Source organism: Canis lupus, chromosome 22 (genome assembly GCF_003254725.2).
Source record: "Canis lupus dingo isolate Sandy chromosome 22, ASM325472v2, whole genome shotgun sequence".
Lineage (NCBI taxonomy): Eukaryota > Metazoa > Chordata > Mammalia > Carnivora > Canidae > Canis > Canis lupus.
The window spans coordinates 26,314,178-26,333,517 of record NC_064264.1 but is presented as its reverse complement, the minus strand read 5'-3'; the positions used below and the strand labels follow the sequence as shown (position 1 = coordinate 26,333,517).

At 35.8% G+C, this 19,340-nt stretch overlaps 1 long non-coding RNA gene across 1 annotated transcript in view; it reads left to right on the top strand.

Moving 5' to 3' along the window:
* LOC118351934 (uncharacterized) overlaps window positions 1–18,959 on the top strand; it is a 56,864-nt gene extending 37,905 nt beyond the window's left edge. Inside the window, exon 3 of the long non-coding RNA XR_004808181.2 lies at window positions 16,576–18,959. This is a non-coding gene — a long non-coding RNA (uncharacterized LOC118351934). The remainder of the gene's footprint in view (window positions 1–16,575) is intronic.
* Window positions 18,960–19,340: the final 381 nt, after the last annotated feature.

The window sequence follows — 19,340 nt, the reverse complement described above, 5'->3', positions numbered from 1 at the left end:
CAAACAGATTCTACATTCAGTGGAGCCAGACTCTGGGATCATCCCATGACCCAGAGATCATGACCTGAACCAAAACCAAGAGTCAGAAGCAGCTTAACCCATTGGGCTACCACACCCCCAATGTGATCAACTTCTCATCCAGAAGACAATAATGAACATTAGAAAGCTTTTCTTTTTCTTCTTCTTCTTCCTTTTTGTTTTCTTCCTCTTTTTTCTAGTGAAGAAAGATTTTAAAGATGTATTTTAGAGAGAATAAAAGTGAAAAAATAGGATAAAACTGTAAAATTGTGGGTAAATCTAATTGATGGTATTAATAATTAATATTAATATTAATGTCTAATAGGGTTTTAAACATAAAAATGTAGTAAATGATAGCAATAGCATATAAGTTAGGGGAGGACAAATAAATTTAAGGTGTTCTGAAGTCCTTGCATTATCTAAGAACAGGAAAAAATTACAAATAATTTTAGGCTTTATAATAAAAAAAATCTTAGTCTGTAATTGCTAAGGAAACCACTACAAAAAAAGGAAAAGAATACATAACTTTGCAGCAAATGGGAAAAAGATGGTAAATGGAGTAATAAATACAATTTGTCCAAAAGGAAGCAAGGACTAAGAAAAACACAGCATAGATGAAAAATAGAGATCACCGAGTATGATTATTTAAACTCAATTATATTAGTAGAATTAGATAAAATATACATGATATAAATCCTCCAATTAAAAATAAAAAAATCACAGTAGATCAAAAATAAAACCCAACTAAGTACTACTTACAGAAACACAACAGAAATAAAGGAACAAAGAGTTTGAGTAAAAAGGTAGAAAAATATATAATGTGTAATTCAGATGAAAGCTGGAATAGCCATGTTAAGATCAGACAATATTTATGACTATTATAAATATATTAGTATTAATTTAAAAATTGATAATGATAGAAAGAGGCACTGTGTAATGAAGAAATACGCAAATCACTAGGGAGATATTTTTTACAAATCTAGTAACAGACTCAAAACCAAATTAATAGAATACAATAAATAGAAAGGCCAGAATTTTGAGAGATTTTTAACAAAGTTCTCTCAGTAACTGACTTAACAAGCAGGCGCATATCAGTAAGGGTCTGGAAAGTTTAAACAATGGGGTTAGTAAACCTCACTGAATGTATACCTACAGAACCTTGCATCCCAACATCTGCAGATAATACGTTCTTTCCAGGCATATGGAACATTTTAAAAAATTAATCAGACTCTGGCAGTAAAGCAAATCGCAGCAAATATCCAATTTGTACTCTGACTATAGTAGATTTAATTCACAAATCTATTTTTAACAAAAAGTAACTAGAATATCTCACATGTATAAATATTCTTATAGCAAATTCTATGAATTCAAGAAGGAAATCACAACGTAAATTAGAAAATGCAAACAATGCATCAAATCTTGGATGATGCAGCTAAAGTTTAGAGGAACGCTGACAGCTTTAAATGTGTGTATCAGAAATGAATAAAAGGTTATAAGGGGCAATAAAATAAGGAATAAAAGAAAAATAAATATGAACAACTTTATGTTAACAAAATTGAAAATACGGTGGAAATTCTTGAAAAACACAATGTACCAAGAGCAGCAAAAATATATTAAATATATGAACTGTCAAATCTGTATATAAACATCTTGTCCCAAGAAAATTATAGGCCCAGATGGCTTCATTTTGAATTCTACAAAATATTTAATAAAGAAACAATTATACAAAACATTTTCCATAGAATAGAAAATAAGTCTGCAGAGTAGGCATTCCTCAATTTTATATGAGGCTAGAACAATCTTGATCACAAAACCTGAGGACAATATGAGTAGGGAGAATTACAGGAAAATCACAATAACGAACAAGCAAAGGTGCTAAACAATGTATAGAAAGGGTAATGTGTCATGACTAAGCTGAGTTCATTCCTGGAATGTGGTGTTGATTTAACATTCAAAACTCAATCGATAAATATCATCACATGAACAGAATAAGGAAGAAAATAATTAGATCATCCTGATAAATGCAGAATACACTGATGAAATTAAGCAATCGTTTATGTCAAAAATTCTTAAGAATCAAGGGAGATTTTTCTTAGTCTGATAAAATATACATACAAAGATCCTAGAGACACCACACTAATACTCAAATATTATAAGTCTTCCCTTTGAAATTGGGATGCTGGGGACAAAATAAAAATGCCTGCTATCACCACTCAGTGATATTCAACACTGTCCTAGAGATTTCCATCAGGAAAGTCAAGCCAGAAAAAGAAATAAAACATAAGTGGTGTAGAGAGGAAGACATAAAATTGTCATTTTAATATGATGATTATATTTGTAGAAAATCCAAAAGATTATAGAGATAAATTACTAGAATTAATAAGTGAGTTTAGCAAGACAAAGTCATATAAAAAATCAATTGCATTGCTATAAATTAACAACAAATGGAATGTAAAAATTTAAAATATAGATATAATTTATAAACTTTCAAACACCTAGGAACAATATATGTGCAAGACCTTTATACAGGAAACCATAAATATTATTAGAGAAATTAAATGGAGAGATATGCTCTGTCTAAACCCTTGCTACCCAAGGTATGCCCAACTGACCAGCAGCATCAGCATTATCTAGAAGCTTATAAGAAAATCGGTATCTTGGGCTTCATCCCAGACTTATTGAATCAGAAATTGCATGTTAACAGGAATATCTTGTAGACTGTATGCATATCTTAAAGTATGAGAAGCAAAGTCCAGAAAACCCAATGTGGAAAGATTTTGGTTCTCTCCACACTAATATGTAGATTTATGTCATCTGTCAAAATTCCAGCAGATGTGTGTGTATGAAAGATGATAAAATGATTCTAAAATGTATATAGAAATTTTGAAGGCCAAAAAAAGCTGAGACATTCTTGAAGCACAATATAGAAAATTTACTATACTGAATTAAGATCATCTTATGGTTCAGAGAAGCACGGAGATGTAGATATATACCGGTGTAGATATATAGATGTGTGCATGAGTGCATGTGTGTAGTTGGTACAGAGATTTCAATTTACACAATTGTGACCTAGTTAAGCCTCTGTAAGGCTGTTGTCTCTGCATCTGATGCTAGAGCTTGAAGTCTGTAAGGTTGATAGTTGGAAGGGTACAAGTAATGTAAAGTGAGGTAGAGCGGGGTAAAGCTGAACCTATTAGCATGAGCAAAAGCCCAAGAAGGACAGAATGAAATGGTGTCAGTTCACACTGCCTCCAATCCTGATTAGGTAGGAGTCCTTCAGAAGAAGCTGGCACCCTTCATCACAGACCCAAACTCACCCGTGATCCCAGAAAGACTGAAGACAATTCAGAGGAAGTAGGAAAATTGCATTCTTGGCTACCACCCCACACCAAGGTGAGCCAGAGCTATGAAAGTGTCTGGCAATCCTGTCTTGACCTTCTAAGCATATGAAAAAATATGGTTGCCACACTTCAATTCCACCCTTTATATCTGACCCCCAAATGTCTCTTGTGGTCCACATGGCCTAAAACACACAGGAAAGGGGATTCTGGGAAACAATTTAGCCTAGCCAAGTGGACGCATTACCAAGCCATTAGTAAATGCATATTGGTGCAAAGATAAACCAGATGAGCCAAGTGAAATAGAATTGGGAGCCTAGAAACAGATCCATACATTAATGGATCCTTGGTTTACAGTAAAGGTAACACATCAAAAAGTAATTAAAATAAAAAAATAAAATCTAATCATGAGGCATCTATATATTTTTTTTAAATTTTTTATTTATTTATGATAGTCACACACAGAGAGAGAGAGAGAGAGAGAGAGAGGCAGAGACACAGGCAGAGGGAGAAGCAGGCTCCATGCACCTGGAGCCTGACGTGGGATTCGATCCCGGGTCTCCAGGATCGTGCCCTGGGCCAAAGGCAGGCACCAAACCACTGCGCCACCCACGGATCCCAATGAGGCATCTATATTATTGAACTGTTCTTTGTTGAGTGCTATAATGTGAAGAGCCCACCTAATTCAGTAGTTCCTAAACTTCTCTGTACATTGGAACCATTTGGAGAGCATCACAAACTACCCATGCCCCAAAGATTGAATTGGTCTTAGGGGGTGGCCTGGATTTTGGAATTTTCAAAAGGTGATTGAAATACAAGGTGATTCTAACGTGCAAACAAGTTTGGGAACCACTGACCTATGCCATTTAATGCACATGTCCTGAATGTCCTTGGCTTCAATTTGTATTCAGAAACCAAGTGTTTTGAAGTAAGCATCTTCACTTAGGGTCTATATTTATGACTTAGCACATACTTCTCAATAAATCAAAACAGTTCTTGCTAAGGTCACTGGGATGATTAATTTTACATGTCAACTTGGCTAGGCCATGGTATCCAAATGCTTGGTCAAATGCTACTCTAGATGTTCCTGGGAAGATATGTTTTAGATGAAGTTAACATTTAAATCAGTAGACTGAGTAAAACAGATTACTCTCCAAAATGTGGGAGGGCCTCATTCAATCAGTTGAGGATCTTAAGAGAAAAAAGACTGACCTCCCCAGAGGAAGAGATTTTCTCCAAGCCATGTTCAGACTCAGGCTTTTCCTTTCAGCTCCAGCTGGTCATTCTCCCTAAAGATGTTGTACTTGCCAACTTCTACAATTATGGGACCAATTCCTTAAAATAAGTTCTCTCATTATATCTCTTATTGTTTCTATTGATATATATTATATGTGTCAAAATAAATAATATATACTATATTATACATATACATATATACTTTATATATTATATATGTGTGTATATATGATATACCTGCATATTATATATACCACAGAATATTATCTGTGTGTGTGTGTGTGTGTATAATATGTATATTTATTCTATTGTTTCTGTTTCTCTGGAGAACCCTGACTAATACAATCACTGACATCCATGTTGCTAAATCCTTTCCTTACTTGGCCTTACAGTGGCATTTCCCTCCATTAATGGTTCTCCAATTACTTTTTTCCTTTGACTGTTGATTTTCCTCCTTATCTAGTTGCTTTTTATCAAGTTTTAAAAATACTGATGCCTGTGTCCTATCTCCGGCAATTCTGAGTTCTTCGGTCTGAGATGCAGCCTGGAAGCTAAGATTTATGAAAGTCCCCCAAGTAATTAAATGTTTGGAGTCAAGGTTCAAAACCACTGGTTCACAACCCCATGAGGCCTAACTCTGACCTGGGTTCATCTACTCCTGCTTATCAATGGAGAGTCTTCAACACTCCTTTCTTATTTTGATGCTTCACCTTTCCCTGGGCTCCAGAAATGTCTCTATCCGCAGCTTCAATGGCTAAAACTTAGCTCCAATCCAGAGGTCACTTTGACAGCTTAAATATAATATGAAACTCCAGTCCCTCTTTGTTGAGGAAGGCAGTAATATGCAGAAAAGACCTAGCTATCCTCTAATTGTTCTTATTGAGCTCAGGGCAGACAATGCGAACTCCCCTGTTTTCTCTTTGATACAAGATGGTACCACTTCCACCCCAGGTGGAACTCCCACATCAGCCATCTATCCTGAAGGCTTACTTTCAATTTTCCTAATGCAGAAGGAGGTCAGAGCTCAAAATCTTTACTCTTAACTAAACAGGGTCAAAAAGGCAAGAGATATTATTTTTATATCATTCTCTTTGAAAAGAGGATGATAGAATGAGTTATAATGCAGCTCCTTAATACATGGAGTTACGTGTGCTGAAAGTCCAATCGCATATTCTGAAGCTGATGAAAGGCAGGACAGGCTGCTGCTCCCCCAGTTAATTCCAGTCCTCTACACATGGCTCTCTTATGGGTGTTTTGCTTTGTTTGCGTGCTACAATTCACTTTATTATCCTCCTTAGGTTTCCCACTGTTCTTATTTTAATCTTTCAATTTGCAAAGTACATAAAATAAAAAACTTAGTGCTCAAACAAATTTTTTTATCTGAGCTCACACGCCAGCCAGATGCATTTTGTCACATTGTGCTAGTATATGCCGTTTGATGTTGTGCATCCTAGTATTTTTTAAATTATTCACATATTGAATTCAAATTTATGCAATAATGTGAAATAGAGAAAATGCTCTCTTAGATGGCTTTTTTGCCCCTATTTATCCATATTACTTTTTGATTCAAATGGCAAATCTCCAATTTTGAAGTTTTATGCTAGTGCCTGAAATCCAAGGAGGGTGAGTGTTGTTATTTTCATTGTTTGGGAAACAAAAATGTACCTCTGATAATTTTTGTCTTTGATTACTGCTTCTTCAAAGGATTTAAACCAGAATGAAAGCCTTTGAAATCTTCAGAGATAAGGAGACATGAGAGTTATTCTGTATGCACTGGATAAACAGATGTCTTAGCTTTTCAAACCAAACTTGAAAAATATAATCACAAGCTTCATGTGAAACAGAACAATTTTTGCAGGTGTATAGTGTTTTATATTTTACTAATGTGAAATGGAAGAAATAATGTCATTTTATTCCTTTTTCTTGTCTGAGAATTTAGTTCCAATTAACATTTCAGAAAACTTTTTTTCAGCTCAGGAAGAAAGATACATTCCATAAGAGGGGAAAAAATCTCTTTTCCTTGTCATTTTGGGTACAAATAAGCACAATTAGAAACATATTTATAAGTTGCTTGGGAAGTTGAGATCCTAATTGAGAAATTCCAAATTAATAAAAGCCAAATTTCATTCATTTACTCAATGGACCAAATCTTGTAATCAAATTTCTTCTGAGATATCTATCGACTTCAGTGAGAGTTTCTCACATGGAATAATTGTAGAATTAAGCTCAATGCTGTTAATAGGAAAAAACAACAACAACAACAACAACACTAATAGACTTTGCACTGTGGCAACTGATGACCTCAACTGGATAACCTATTCTTTGGATGTTGATGGTGTAGTTGCTTCCTGATTCACAGCAGTACAGAAATGGACCTAATGATGCAAAGAAACAATCTCTATCCATTATGCGTTCAGCCTTCCCAAGATAAAAGTACTTCTTACTTACGTACTTATGAGGGTAAAAGAGGAAAAGAGAATCATGCTGTCCATTGACTAGACTGTTTCCTTGTACCAAATAAACATGGGTAATTTTGAAGTTTAAATCTTAAGTGAAGACTCAGCTAATAACACAACTTGGAATTTAAGCATCTTATTAAATATCCACTTTGCTATATTCAAACTACTTCTTGAGAACCCTGCCAACAGCTATACTGTTGGATAAATTCTAATTCTTTTGGAGACCGTGAGGGAAAAATGGAGCCGACTTGCCTCCAAGGGGCAGGATTCAGTTTTGTTCAACCGTGTGTCCTCAGGGTCTTAGCGTTGGCTTAATTGGAAACTTAAACTTGAAGATAGTCATTTTGAAGTTTGAAGATGGTAAATGAAGTAAACTACACTGGCAAAAATGTGCTTCAGAGGCCAAACTGGCCCTCAAAAACTGCCTTGTGAATTGTGAAAACTGAAATGGATGTTAGAGACTATTTAGTATATTCCCTTTATTTTAACCAGTGAAGAAACTGATACTAAACAAGGAGATAGTGACTTATAAAAGGTCTCACATCCCTCAGGGCTAGAGTTTGGCTCTGTTACAGCTTCAGTGATGTGCTACTACAGTTTTTACTCTTTTGCCCTTTACTGATGGTCCCCGCCCTCCGCGGGGTGCCACTAACAATGTTGTTGCTAGCCTGGCCTGCCATTGATTAGATACCACACAGGGCCCTAACACTTTCATCTCCTCTGCTCCCTTCCCAATCCAACAACTAGATCAATGTGATTTTAGGAGCCGAGGCAAAAAGCCACTCTCTCTTCTCTCTCAAGATACCTCTCTGTCAGCAAAGGCTTATTAAAATAGCAATCCTTTGTGAACTCATTGACATGGTTTACTTGGGAATAAAAATATGTACATGGATAAGTCATACTGAACTGTACGGATTATTACATATTTTAAGCTACATTCAAAAGTCAATGTTTAACCCTGAATATACCTATTACAATTCTTACTCCTCTTCTGCCATGAAATGATCATGACAAGTCCCTATAAACAGATTGATTCTTGGTTTTTTTCTTCATTTCCCAAAGTGAAATAGCCAAAAATAAAAATGTGATACATTTCACATACAATCAACTGAAAAGAACTTTTAAATCTGCTTTTAATATAAAAGTATCGATTTTATATTTTGTTTGAACATTAATGTTAATAATAGCTGTTACTCTACTGGTATAATGTGAAGAGGGCCTGTCAAGTTAATCAGGTGAGGAATCTTTTTCTTTCTTTTTCTCAACTCCATTCAATGTCCATTTCAAGCCCTATTCTGTGCAGTGATGGAAATATTAATTCAACTCAATGTAAACTCAGTTAATCTAGGGTTAGTTTTTTTGATATTTGTTTCACCTGCAACTTTGAGATTTTCTCCATTCTCACTTCCTTTCTCTTGCATTGTGAAGTTCCAAGGGGTTTTAATAGAATTAAAACTTAATATTCTGGGGATCTAAGGTACAGCATGGTTACTATACTTAACAATATGTATTGTATATTTCGAACTTACTAAGAGATCTTAATGTTCTTACCACCACCACAGAGTGATAATTATGTGAAAGGTGTGGGGTTTTTCTTAAGATTTTAATTATTTATTCGAGAGAGAGAGAGAGAGAGAGAGGCATAGACACAGGCAGAGGGAGAAGCAGGCTCCATGCAGGGAGCCTGATGTGGGACTCATCCCAGGACCCCAGGATCACGCCCTGGGCTGAAGGCAGGTGCTAAACCACTGAGCCACACAGGGATCTCAAAAGGTGTGTTAACTAACCTTATTGTGACAATCATTTCACAATATATACACATATTAAATCATCACATCATACAGTTTAAACTCACACATTGTGATATGTCAATTATATCTCAATAAGACTGGATTTAAAAAATAAAGCTTAATATAATCATCATCTTTTTACATTTAAATCTGCTGAATTCTCTGTATTAGTTTTCTATTCTCCTATAACGAAGTATCACAAACTTGAACACTTTAAACAACACCCATTAATTATTACAGTTCTATAGATCATAAGCCTGGGTGCCTCAACTGGATTCTCTTTTTCAGGTGTTCCCAGGACAACATCAAGATATCAGCCAGACAAAGCTCTTAAACTGAGGGTCTGGAGAAGAAACCAGTCCCCAGCCCATTCAGGTTATTGGCAAAATCCAGTTCCTTGTTGCGGTAGGACCCAGGTCCCCATTTCCTTGCTGGCTATGGACCAGGAGTCACTCTTAGCTCCTAAAGTCACTTTCTTGTAGCCTCATCCAACTTCAAGCCAGTGAATGCACATTGTGTTTCCAGTCTGTCTGACTTCCCCCTCTGCTACCAGCTAAAGAAAGCTCTTTACTTCTAAAGGACTCATGTGATTAGATGAGGTCAGCTAACTTATTATTAGGAAAAGGTGTAAAAACTTAAGTGCTAGAAGATGGCTGCTCAGAACATATATTCCTAGATAAAGGGGAAACCTCCCTAGTATTCAAGGACTCACAGTGAAATCCTTAAGTTCCTTTAAGACACTTCTTTTGCCACTTTTAAGGAGTTTGTTTCCTTCTTGGTTCCTCCCAGTTTTTGGAGAGATGTTGGTTATGAGCCTACCCGCTTTCTGGGTATAACTACCAGGAGCAACTTCAGGATGTTCCTGAGTGCATTCAGTGAGACTGGGTGAATCAAGGCTGAAATTCTCAAGCCTGTTCTTGCTCTTTGTCTTCACGTATAATGATTTTTATCTAATGCTGAAAGCTACAGGTAATATGTTTTTCAGATCCAGCATTATGCTATCTTCTACCAGAGAGGTTTTACTCTCATTTCTCCAAACAGTTCACATTGTTGACTGATCATCCTGAATTTGTGTGAGCTTGGTTTTAAACTTTGTTAGTGTGAATCTGGGGAAAGCTAACACTTTTTTCTCAAACCTCTCCAGTGCGGTAGGACTCAATCTCTAAACTTCCTGTCTGTAGAATTTGTTAGGCTCTGTTAATGTGGGTTTTTGTGTAGGTCTTCCTTAGAGTGGTCCTTATTTCTAAGGCAGTCTCTTTGGTATCTCAGTTGGGTGCCAGATCCACTACTAAGGTGTTAGCATTATATCTCCACTCTGGCAAGACTAGAGCTTCAGTGCTGCCAGCACCTTAGCACTCTCAGCCTCTAGTATCTTCATTCCAGTCTCAACGTCTGAGGAGCTGCTATCTGGTAACCCTCAGGAAAAGTGCCCTGCTCATAGACAATCCAACCCTCGGACATCGATGCCTGGGAAACTCCTATTTGGACTTCTGTGGCTTTGAACAGTTATATCTTCACAAGTACTCCTCCCCAGGTATATCTTCAGGGGAGGCTTCATCTGGCCCATACTCTGATCTCTACCTCCTGAGCTCAGCAGGACTGCTACCTGTACCCTGAATGCAACTCTCTTCCTATAGTTGGATAGTTGTCCCTTAGCTTAGAACTGGATGATTTTTCTGTCAGGAACCAAAGTTCACAACCATTTTGTGATACAAACCTGAAAACTCTTATTTTATGTATCTTTCCATTTCTGTATTTGCTTACAAAGAGAGGGCTAGTCCAAAATCAGTTACTCAGTCATTGTTGGAAGCAGAACTAGAAAGGATGCATTCTTGTATGAATAATTTAATCCCTAAGGACTCTATCATTCTTAGGCATAAAATGAGAAATCTTGCCTCTAAGTGACCTTGTTGTTTTAAATATCTGGTCAAAATGCAGGAGATACTTTAGGTTTGTTAAGATAACGAAGATATCAACTTGATATTTTAGTCCATCTCTCCAAATGCAGTGGTTTTCAAATTACTGGGTTTTAAGTCCTTATTTGGCAGCTCCTGAGTTATGGAGCAATATTTGCTTTAGTATTAAAGACCACTGTGTTGTTATCCACTAATTCAGCAAATATTTACTGACTTCAGTATGTTTCAAGAACCTGTGATGGTTGGTATCATGCATAGTTTTTCCTCATAGTTTTTAATACTCTCTTTTTTAATATCATTTTGTATATTATTTTTTTCATTTTGTATATTATAAATAAATCTGCCTCTTACATTCCTCAGTGTTCACTTTTATATATTATTTGGTATTCATTACTTAAAACGTCATTTATTGTCCACTAAAGATGTACCAGACACTGCTGCCTGCTGTGAATGTAATGAATGACTGAAGCCTAATACCTACCTCTAAGGAGCTGTGTCTATTAAAAAGACTTAGGCATATGAATAGTAAAAGTTTACTAATAAGACTGCTCAAAATATTTTGGGGCCACAGGTGAGAGTGATTAACTCTGCCAGAGGCTTCTGTTGTAAGTTCCTGGAAAGAGTTGCCTTTAAGCTGGCAGACTAGTTGAGGAAAGGCAATCAAGGCCAAGTGGTTTAGGGCACCTGGGTGGCTCAGTAGTTGAGCCTTTGGCTCAGGTCGTGATCCTGGGATCCTGGGATCAAGTCCCACATCAGGCTCCCTAACGGGAGCCTGCTTCGCCCTCTGCCTATATCTCTGCCTCTCTCTCTATGTCTCTCATGAATAAATAAATAAAATCTTAAAAAAAAAAAAGGCTAAGGGATTTAACCTTGATTCCAGGATTGACTGGCTAAGAGGTCACTGGTACCTGTGCATACTTCTCTTGGTTTCAGTTTGTACTCTTTTCACAGCTTCACTCTTCTTTCCTCTTAAATGGGATAATAAACTGATTTTTCTGTTTTGTTGTGAAGATTAGAAATCTGAAGTTTAGAAGTTTAGACATGTTTGTTTATGTATACGTAAAGACGGTATTCATCATCATTTTGTTATACACCATAACTGTTTGACTGTTGATGTGCATATTTCACTACAGTGTGGGAAATTTTCCTCTTTGCATTCTTATTTGAAAATGTTTCCATATAAACTGTGTGTGAATGATCAAATCTTAGAAAATGAAAAAAATCAGCAAGAATAGCATTAAATTTTGTACTTTGCTTCATTAATTCAGGAGTTACACTAACATTTTGCAGAGTTTCAGGATACCACTGTATATTTCTATCCTCCTTCAACATTGTTATAGGTAAAGGAGTTTGTGCTGAAATTTTCTAAAACCTAGAGGGAATCTTGGCATTTGTCTTATGGGTTATGTAATAACATGTACCTTTTGTACTTTTTTCAGAAAAACTCAGCCTATTTTTATGAATTTGTCACATTATTTTTAACAAATCAATCTTCCTTTCCCAAATTTCCTATTTCTGAATTTCTATAATCATTTTTTTTATCTTTCACATTTCATCGTTATTTTCCTTCAAAGTATCTCTTCAATTAAGGATTTTTTTAGAAGCAGTGGATTGTTTATTGTTCTTATTATGTAATCACCCTTACTAAGGAACAAATAAATACAATGAAAATTACCTATTTTAAGTGCACAGTTTGGAGTTTTGACAAGTGATCCTAGCTCAGTAATTTCTAGAGCTCTCTCAAAGGCTGTCAGTCTGAATTCCAACAAGCAGAGTATAGAGTCCTTATGAAACACCAAGGCACAGTAGAAACCCAGAAGGATCATGTCTTAGCAGAACTAAAATAGCCCAGAATAAAACTATTCTACCCTAATAAAGCTTAAAAACCATCTTCAAAATGTTCAGGCTAATCTTAACATAGCTGGTAGAACAAAGTCTAACACCCTGAAAGAAGACCACAAAATCTAGTATTCAACAACATAAAATTCACAATATCTATTATCCAATCAAAAACAGTTTGGGGGGAAGCAGAAAAATGAGACCATGATTAAGAGAAAACTCATTAAATAAAAACACTCAGAAATGATAGAGTGATAAAATAATCATGCAAGAACATTAAAAGAGCCATCAGAATATGCTAAAAGTTTAAAGGAAAACATGATAATGAGATAAATTGAAGCTTTTAAAAAACTAAATAAAATTTTTAGATGTAAAAAATAACATCTAAAATGAAACAAAATAAATGTATGGGATTAACAGAAAATTAGATACTTTGGAAGAAAATTCAGTGAACTTGAAATCATAATATAAATTATCCAAAATGAAGTGCATGGAGGGGAAAAAGATTGAGAAAAGAATTACTAACTTATTAGGAACTTGTAGTACAATATCAAGTGTAGTCACATGTATGCAATAGAAGCCCAGAAGGAGGGAGTGAATATATTTCAAAAATTAGTGTCTAAGTTGCTTTTTTTTTTCAAACTTTTATTCTCATGCAAGAAAAATGCAAACAAAACCACACCAGTTTACATCATAATCAAATTTCTGAAACCAGTGGTAAGCAAAACAGAACCAGATGTGGGATGGGGGAGAAATCATAGGAAAAAAGACATATCATATACAGAACAACATAGGTGAGAACCTCTTCAGAATCCTCATTTCAAACTATGTGACCCAGAAAACATGAAATAACCCTTTTAAAGAGCTGGAAAGGGAACAGACATGGAAATCTCTTTAAAATGGACTGCTACACCTCCCAAAAAAATTCCTTCAAAAATGATGGCACATAACTTGTCTAATTGTGAAAAAATCATCAGACAAACTCAGATTGAAGTACATTCTAAGGGATATCTGATAAATACTTTCTAAGACTGTCAAGGTCGTGAGAAACAAGGGAAAACTGAAAAATTGTCACAGACCAGAGGACACTGAGAAGACATGGCAATCAGCTCTAAAAATTACTGTACAAGGATCTCTTTCTTCTTGTGTGTCTCTCCGTGTCTCTTTCTTGCTGCTCTCTAGCCCTTTGCATTGCAAATTCCAGTAGTTTGGGATTCCTCCAATTTAATCTCCATTTCCTCAATTTAGTTTAGAAACCATTACTCTGGATTATAATCAAGAAATTACCCAGTTAGAAATCCAGGTCAATTATAGAAACACTGCCTTTACTTTCTGTTTCTCAGATATCTTAGGTTTGTACTACTTGTAATCTAACATAAAAAAAAAAAATATATATATATATATATATATATATATATATATGTAACAACTATGTTTCTTTTACATATCTAGTGTTTTCTTTTGTTTTTGTTTTTTTAGGGTAAGAAGAGGAGTCTAGTTCCACTTAATCCCAGGCCTGGAAGCACAAATTCATCTCTCTTATCTGTACTCTCTCCATTATCAAGAGCCTAAATTCTAATTACTTAAAATCTGTATTCCTTCAGTGGCCTCTGAAATGATCACCTTGACCATCTAGCCTCCACATGCCTCCCCAAAGCATCCCTCAAACTACTGTCAGATTAATCTCCTGTTAGTATCCCTTTCTTCACACATTCCACTTTAAAAGAATGTTATTGATTCCCTCTCACCCATCACATTTGTGCCTGGATTTTAACATATGTGTAAATTGGCTCCTCTCAAGCATATTTCCTTCTACTTCCTGTGTGTGCTAACTACTCTAGAACAATTGGTCAATTTGCTATCCTGATAGACACCATATACACTCTGACCATATTCAGAGTTTCTTAATTTTTCTTTTAATTTATCTCCTTCTGCTTAGTTTTTAAGGCTCAGCTACTTTCTCTTTGTCCAGGACCCTGTTACACTGTCAGGAAATTTTTTTCCTTCCTTGTCATAGGAGAGAATGCATTGGTCCTTGAGTCTCATACATAGTAGTTTTATTAGAGTCTCTCATGCTTAAGTATGACCCAGGAGGATCAAAGTCTGCAGGTCCATGAGATTCTGCTTCTCTCCCAGTGGACTGAATCATTTTCTCAGCAAAGATGTTTCCCTCCCTACTAGAAATGCTCACTCAAGCTGATAAGAAAATGAAATTTACTCCATACCATTTTTATATAAATAGGTATTATCAAATTGTACCTATTGTGGATTCAGTCTCATTGAGAGATCATAGCTTATCATCAAAAAAGTTACACCCTAAAATAAAATATAGGTTTCAAAATACATGGAGCAGTTAGAGAACAATAAAAGGAAGTTTACAAATGAACATATATATGAATATATACAAAGAACATATATATGTTCTTCAAAAAAATGGAGTATCTTGGATATTATCCAAAACTCTGCATTTGGGGCACCTGAAAGGCTCAGTTGGAGGAGCATCTGCCTTCGGCTCAGGTCACCTGGGTTGGCATGGGATCCAGACCCATGTCAGGCTTCCTGCTCAGCGGGGAGCCTGCTTTTCTGTCTGCCCCTCACCTTGCTCATGCTCTCTCTCACTCTGTCTATCTCTCTCATATAAATAAGTACAATCTTTAAAAAAATAAAAAATATATAATAGTCTGTGTTCATGAAATATTTAAACCTTGTGCTTCAATAAAACCTGATACCAATTTTGGCAAGATATGGTCTTCTATGGTTTCAAGTGCTTTCTGTAGCAAATCATGACAGAAATACCACAGGGGCAGCTCTTCTTCTGCCAGTGTATACAGCATTTGGAATTGAGGATATATAAGAAAAATAGAGAAGAGTGTGCATGTGCAAGCATCCTCTTTCAAAGGTTTCCAGGGCGGGATATGGAAGAGTCAGGAAACTCCTTCTCTTCAGTCATTGTGATGAGACTCAAGGAAGTGTGGCTTTCTCATTTGGTCCCTAGGCCCCTCTGATTAGTGATTCCTGCTCTCATAGTTGCTGGATCTTCCCCAAACCAGTGCTTTTTTCCTGTGGAAATTCTCCTTTCAAAGATTGCCATAAAATCTAAAATTGTATTCCAAATAGGTTTTCCCCCCTCTGGTGGCAACAACACTAAAGCATTATAGTCTATGTGTGACGCTGGGTGTTAATTTATGTGTATTTTGCATGTATACATGTGTGCATGCCTGTGTGCGTGTGTGTGTTAAGAATCAATCACTAGCTTTCATGAAGAAAGGAATGTTGCCAAATAAATATGCATATAAATTCCTATTTATTGAAAATGTAACTATTATAGCAGCATTAAAAAATCAATGTTTGTCCAATTATTTTCTGCAGGCAGTATCATGCATTGCAGCCTAGTTTCTCATTAGATTAAATCAAACTGTTCTTAAATGCCATTTTACCAGCTGTTACTGGATAAAGGGTGAACAGAACAGTTTGTAGTGGCAAATATGTAGCTCTCTGGCAAGTGTCCTTGCCAACATTGCTACCAGCTGTGTATATTGTTTATCAAAAACAAATGCCCTTAGTGATTTTTCTTAAATTTTATGGAAGTGTGTTTTTTTTTCCAGGTTATTTTACACGTTTCTTAGAAAAATGTTGCCAAAGCCTGTAAAATAAGTCAAATTCAAATAATAACTGCAAGTATTTTCAGCTTCAATTTAGAGTAAAATGCAAGAATTCAATCAGTAAAAAGCTAGATGCATCAAAATAGAGTCAACTAGATTTCTCAGTTCCTCCATATAGGCTTTTATGTCGTGGCTTTAAAAAAAATTCTACATTTCCAATAGTCTCAACTGGGATCTAGTCAAATAGTTAATAGCCAAAACTTCTTAAACACCATCCCAACATGAAATGGAAAGGGACATAATGTCCAACTTTTTGCCTTTTTTCCTAGTTTTAAATATTTTTTCTTAACCTGAATCAGACTTTTTTTTCTTTACAGATAAGATATGAAAAGACCCCAGATGCTGAAGATTCTGGCCAAGATTATACAACTTATTAGTAGGCAGGACCTTCAGAGTACATAAATTCCAAAGATACCATTTATGTTATGCAAATGGAGTCTTGTTACTGGAGGTATAGACTGCAACATCTGACTTCAATTCGAATTCACTTTGCTTTTTCCTGTTGGACAACAAAGTTTTTGTAAGTTATAAGGCACAAGGGAAATACTAAATGTTAACATTCTGAACTATAACAAAAATGAAATTTTACTATTAATTTTTATAAAGACATCACGAAGAGCATTCAGATATCCAACAACCAATAAATCATCCTAAGTATGTAAGTATATATTAGGTGATATAGAGGAGTAGTTATTCCCTTATCTTATTATCAGCCTTCTCCTATTTTTTTTCCTACCATCCTCTTCTAACATTTTAGTTTCTCTATGAACAAGCACACACACACACACACACAAGCACACATACACAAACATACATACATACATACATGCACATATACATTATTATTTAGGGAAGCACAAGAAAGTGTTTGCCTGGCTAAGTAGAAAGGTAGTTTATATTACTCTCCTTCACAGGATTAATTCTCAGCTTCATATTCAGATATCTTTTTAACATTGAAATCATTGTTCCTTCTGTGCTTCCCTATAAATTTCACTACACACCTGAACCCTGAATTAAATCATTCTGATTATTAGGCTGAGGATATTTTTGAAGAAAGCAGCAGTAAGGAAAATAAGCAATGTGTCTGCCAAAGTTGCCTTATATATCAATATTCGGTTGGAACCGAATAATGGCTGCCCTGCCCATAGATGCCTATCTCTACCAGAATCGCCACCACTCCTTAGTGTATTAAGCCAGTCCACTTCATGCACTTGCTTAACTGATGGACCTTGGGTAATTACATTTGAAACTCCTGGAAAATATTGAAAGTGGCTGGAAACATTTCCTCCAGAGCTAGAGTAGGAACATAAAATAGCACATCCTATGTGGCTATTGAGAAGATCATATTTGAACATATCTATAATGTATTCTTTTAAGGTTGTTCAAACCAGACATTTTATTTTCCCGCTTAAAAAACTTCAGTGGCTCTCAAATAGGTCTTCAGGATTCTACTTAACTTTGCAGTGTGCTCTCTTACCACTGACACTCACTGTTCTACAGCTTTTGCACCAAAACTAGACTGGAGGACTTCTGTAGGACACAGGAAGGCAGGATCCATGACTTTTTCACTGTTACATCCCTAGTGCCAGCAATGCCCTGGAAAAATAAGACAATTTGGCAATTTATTAAATGAACTGTGCATGAATTAATTGAAAGGATTTTGAGTAGGCCTGGTTTTCTGGGAGAGAGTGGGTGGCTGGTTAATGTTCCCACAACTCTGCAACGAGGAGCAAAAAAACAGAAAAAAATGTTCTGTTATTCATTCTCTCCTACTTTGGCCTAGTTGCCTTGTACACTCTGTGGCAGTATATTAGATTCACTAAGAGTCACGGCTTGATGAAGTTTTTATCTTCTCTGTTTGTTGAAGCTACTTGTCTCCAAGAGATACAGTTTCCATTTCTCATCCTTTCTTTACTCTGGAGATCCATCTGCAGCAAGGTACTCATTGACAATGACAGCACCTCTGTCTGGGCTTTCACCTCCAGACTCAGCTCCCATTGGTTTCCCTGAACTGGCTTCTCCATCCGGACCCAGTCCTTTTGCTCCTTCCCTGGCTCTCTCCTCTTTGCCAGGTCCTTGGAAGAGCAATTTGCCTCTTTACAAGTAACAGTTTGGTCTTCGTCATTCTTTTGCCCCCAAATACTGTCTTCCACAATACCTCTCAATCCCATGCCTCACCACACCTCCAACTCAGCACCAGAGCAACACCCTGTTTGCCTTGGAGAGAAGGCTAAGAACAATCCTACATAAAACTTCCCATCCTTATTTGCCCTGAATTCTTTTGCTCTCTGCAACTTTCCTTCCCATCCTTTTCCCAATCACTGTCTATCTCTTTTTACCAGTTTTTTCCAATGATTTGGGGGTAGATTTGTAAATTCACTATTTGGAAGTTTATATTTGAGATGTTAATTTTGAGGCTAATCTAAGAATTAGTATCAGTATGCCTTGGATTATTTGGATGACCACCTTATAACTAGATTACTGCCAAACTGTGCTGGTGTCCACATTCCAGTTTGGGTTTACTAGACACTAATAACACTGCTTTAGTGACCCTAGGTTAATGGAAAAATAACGACAGCAGAATAAATATGTAAGTGATATGACAAGTCAAATGAAGTCTAAATAACATCACAGAAAGAATGTCATGTAAATAAATATTTTTTGCAATAATTGCTATAAAGACAAGTGTTGGGAAACTGAGTCATCACAACAAAATCAATATTAGTATAAGTATGATGAACTCAAAGTGTTTTTTTGTGGTAGCAACTGGCATCATGTGAACCAACATTTTGTTTTTGAAAAACAACATCATTTGTCACATAATATTCTTAATTTGAACTATTTGGTGTTGTAGAATTTGTATTTTATTTCTAAATTCTTTTAGAAAAAATTCTTTTTTTCTAAGAGTTGTGTGTGGATATAATTCATGGATAGCTTTATATTTGAAGATATTTAAGTAAAATACTAATAAATATAGTTTGGGGAATTCATGACTAAAAAAAGAAATTTAGGACAACATTGACTTCCTCAGATGAACTTCAACCACTGTTATTCCCTCTGAAAGTTTTTCTTAGAAGGTTTA